Here is a 5,004-nt window from a genome sequence, read left to right on the forward strand (position 1 = left end):
GTACTTATCATTATCTGAAATTACCTTGCTTAATTATATATTTTTTCTGACTGTGTCTTCCACTTGAACAAAAACTCCATCAGAGCTGCTATAACCCCTGCTCCTAGAACAGTGTGCCTGGCACATAGCAGATATTCAGTAAATTGAATCACTCAGAGGGTATGAATAGTATGAAAAGAGAACCAAGGACAGAACCATTCTTACATTTAAGAGACAGGTAAAGGAAGAGAAGGCAGCAAAGAAATCATCTGAACCAGGGAAAAGAGGTGTCCCAGGAGCCAGAAAGTAAAGTGTCCTGGTCAACCTGGTTCTTGAATCCTTACATCACTTACAGTTTTTGGCTTAGAACTTGCTCCTTGGACCCGATGCTTGATATTCTTCTGCTGGTACCTACTTCTGAATTCCCTTGCTTCAATTACCTCTTGATCTGAGAAGTTTCCAATTGCTCCAGGAAAAGTTGATCCAGTCCATGCCTCTGAGGCCCCATGCTTGGGACAACTCTTTGTGGCTAGAATTCCTGCCAGATTCACCCTAATAATAAGGCCTAGATAGAAACAGGTTGGTTGTACAGTAAATAATAAAAATTCCTCAAACATCTTGTGAACGAAAAAGGGGCCACATACTTAACCTGACAAGCTCAGGCGAGGCCAATGTGGTAGACCCTACAAACTCGGAGAACGAAAGTAACTGCATAGGATAGTCTGAACGTAAAAATGACTAACCTAAAGTGGATTGTGGTGGGTAGTAATCACGTCCTAGGCCTGCAGCTTCCTTAACAAAGGGCAGTCTTTACCTCAAGTGAGCCTGTCTATTGTCTTTTTGCATCTAAGATAACATACCTTTGAAATGTCAAAGTATCTCCTTTTCCAGACCCCTTAGGGCACACCTACATACCAGAGCAAGAGACCGCAGAACACCTCATTGTTATCTTGTTCCCCACATACCATCTCTCTGTGCTGTAAATGTTAATTAGCCTGGACCAACTCATGTCAAAGAAGTATGTGTCTCTACGTTTTACTTTTTATCCAGTCCCAGAGATTTGCCCGCTTTGCTTTCTCCCGCTTCCTTAATCTACTACCAATGGATTTCGTGTAACTCTCCTTACATCTCCTCCTTTAATTCTAGTGTATAAAATAAGCTGCAGAACTGCCATTCTCCAGAGCAGTTTCACAATCCATTGAGATTTTGCTTCCAAGAAATTGTCATCAGTTTGGCTCAAATAAACTCAAAAAAATCTACAGGTTTGGACATTTCTTACATCAACAGTCTTCATAATCATTCTCACTGAAACAAATCACCATAGATAAAGATCAAAGATGAGTTGGTAACATAATTGCACACACAGAAAAAAGAGCTCAAAGAAGAAATCAGAAGTGGCAATTTAATAAAGAAATATTTGCTGAAGAATTAGAAATGTTAAGTTATCAAACACGAACTGAAATGAGGAATAGATGAGATCTGAAGCATCATATACTCAAACTGTCATAGTTGTCAAATTTCATACATAACGAAAGTATATATTTCATCAGGGAAGAATGAGGGTTCTAAGGAAGAAGTCTCGAAAAATGACAAAGTGATCTATATAAAAGCAAAGGAAGAAATGATGAGGAAACAATATTTGCAGAGACACATGACAGAATAATCCATTGATACATTAATTTCCTCTCTCAGTTGAAGGTATTTTTCCCTCTATTCTAGGCAGGTTTCACTTGCCACAAAGACTTTTTAATTTGCCCCTAAGAACAATCTCAGCTCAGACTTTTCTAAAAAGCTACGTCTTTTCTGAGAGGGAAACATGGAGTGATTCTGCTGGGTATAATGAGCCAAAGTAGCCTCATCTAAGTTCCCAACAAGTTTGGCCCTTGAAATCTGGCAAAAAAATTTGACTTATTTAAAAATACAGTGAGATCTACACTGGTGTTATCCCATTTCTTCTTTCTAACTGAATAAAAACCAGTAGACTGTAAAATGCTCTAAGAAATGCCTTCATCAGATTTGTCTCCACATGGCTTCCCTGAATTGCCAAAAGTTACAGCTTCTACTTTTGTTCTTTCATTTTTCTATCCAGATTTTGAATTTGCTCAAGCAGATTTCCTAATTCTCATCAGAATGATATGTATATGTTAAAGGTCTTTACCTGTTCATACCATATCCCTTCATGTCAGTCAGGATTAGCTTTAGTTGAATATGAGAAAACTCTTAATGAAGAGTGCCTTAAACAAAATAGAAGTTACTTCTCATACAGAGCAGAATCCCACTGTTGAACAGTCCAGGGTTGGTGTGGTAGATACACAGTTGCCATGGTCTGAATGTTTGTGTCAAACCTTTCACTCTCTAGCTTTACAATATACAACCACGTATTATGTATTTTAAACTCTGATTTTAGGGAATTTCATGAACCTCTAAATGATAAACAGCTAGATGACAAACAGCTATTATAGATTTCTTAAAAATATTTCAAGAGGATTAAATCATGCCATAGTTTTATGTTATTAATTTTCTAATACACCTCAAAGGTTTGCCAGTTATTTGTTATCATACAACCAAATGTGATGACTGACTATATTTTGTAAGTACTTTTTTGTGTTGAGCTTTTCTACTGCTTCCTCCATGGTCATTTTAGGGGACAAAAACAGAGATAATGGGGTCTTCCACTGGAGTGGCTTCTGTCCCATGAAGACCTCCATTGTACTTTCCACAATCTCTGTGGTAGAGCATTATAGTCCAGCAATATCCAACTTTTTTGCACCAAGGACCAGTGCTCCTATGAGAATCTAATGCCTAATGATGTGAGGTGGAGCTAAGGCAGTGATGCTAGCACTGGGGAGCAGCTGCAAACACAGATGAAGCTTTCCTCACTTAGCGCGGTTCACCTCCTGCTGTGCAGCCTGGTTCCTAACAGGCCACGGGCTGTTACTGGTCACAGCCCAAGGGTCGAGGATCCCTAATATAGTCAGTCAGGTATTTTGGGCTTTTATCTGAAATGCATTATGGCTTTATGAATGGTTTTCCAGAGGCTCTTAGTCTTAGGGAAGTCCCTGTTGTTGGGAATACTGTTCTCATACTCTTTGTAATTCAGATCAAAGGCAACACAGGCTTATCTCTATCTCTGTCCCATTGGTTGCCTGTTCGATGTGGGAAAAAACATGCTTCAGCGAGGCAGGGTTGGAAGGGGTGGCATGTCTGTGGTTAACTTCCCCTCTGAGTATATAGAGCCACTCAATCTGAGACATCGGGTTGGCCAGGCCTCCTTATTAAACAGGGTACTGAACAAGCCACATGAGACTCCCTGGGCCTCTGATCATATCTGTCTTTCAGTTTCCTTATTTCATTCTCAGAGAAGGACCTCATTTCATCAGTTACAGTTTGAGCAACATCATCAGTGGTTTTGTGTTGAGTGAAAACAGGTCTTACTTGGAGCTTTTAAGCAACCCGGATCAGACAGACCTTCCTACACAGGGACCTTTGATTCATCCTCAGGTGTCATCTGCAGCTCCTGGCATGTGGAGTCAGAGGATGGTATGGGAGTGTAAAAGTGGTTAGAAACCAAATTTTTTTTTATTAAAAAAAATATTTAGGACCCACCTCTTACATTTCTGCCCTCATTTGTCACACAAGTTTATCTTTGTTGACTGGGAGCTTATCTGCATCACATTTATCCCATTCAGCCAAAGGGAGGCCAGCATCACAGTCAGCCAACACCCGCTCTGGGAGCTAGCATTACCCTAGCATGGCTGCACTGACCAACTCCATGTGTCTCCACCATGCCATAATGTACTTCATTGGTGACTTTGCTCAATGCACCGAACTGTCAAGCAAGTGACACCTGTTGCCTACCACCAGAAACAGCAGTACCAAGATGCCAACCCATTGCAGTTTGCAGGTATTGGAGTTGCCAAGAAAGACACAACACACACAGGACTGGATGGGACAACACTTTGGTCATGAAGAAAAAAGATAGAGCAAGATCAGTCTGAATAGTGAGTGTCAGTTCCCTGGGGCCAGCGCATATTGCCCTGAAGCTGACACAGAGAGATCATTCACACACACCCCTCCCATGCTCCAGGTGAAGGACATCCTTCCCTTCCTACCAGGAACCGATATAGCAGTGGGGTTGGCCAGGTGTCATATGCACACACGTTTAGCAGAACAAAGAAATATACTTCAAGCCCCAAATAGAAAAGGATATTTCCAAACAAGTCTATATGCCCGGCACAGGCTATGAGGGCTCCTTATCTCCATGAAAGAAAATGTTCCAGGCCCATGGCACACTCTTATGCAGTTATGCAAGGGTCAATAGGCTATGCGTGACTGCCTTTCTCAACATTTGCCATTATATATATTTTTTTTTATTCTTAGGTGGTCCCCCATTCAAGTACTAACCAGGCCCGACCCTGCTTAGCTTCTGAGATCAGATGAGATTGAGCATGTTCCGGGTGGCATGGCCATAGACTTGCCTTATATTTTAACAGAAAAAATACATGAGTTGTTATCCCCATTCCAACTACCTCCATTTGTATTCTGGAAAAGATCTTCTCTTTATCTTCTCAAGGATTTTGCTCCTATAACTTTTGTCTCTTTTTCCGGCATCATAAATCTCCCTTTACTAAATCACTCCTGTGAGCATGTAACCATGCTCTAGTGTCTCTCATTTAAAAAGCAGGCCCTTGACCTTATAACCTTCTTCAGCTTCTGACCCATTTCTGCCTTCTCACCTCACTTGCTCCTTAGTCTTCTTCAACTGGGATTCCATCATTGCTATTCCACTTGAGACTGTGTTTACAACATCACTGATAATCTTCATGTTGCCAAATCCAATGGTCATTTCTGTTAACCTAATCGACCTTTGAGAAGCATTCATTCCAATTGACCTATCTCCCTAAAACTCTTCATTTCTGAGATAATACTGTCCATTTTTACTATCGAGGAGTCTCCTTTGCTGGCACTTCTTTCTCTGTTGGTACTCTAACTGTTTGCAGTGCTCTAAGACTCTGTCCTGGGCCT

This window comes from Pteropus alecto, unplaced genomic scaffold, assembly GCF_000325575.1.
Source record: "Pteropus alecto unplaced genomic scaffold, ASM32557v1 scaffold7, whole genome shotgun sequence".
NCBI lineage: Eukaryota > Metazoa > Chordata > Mammalia > Chiroptera > Pteropodidae > Pteropus > Pteropus alecto.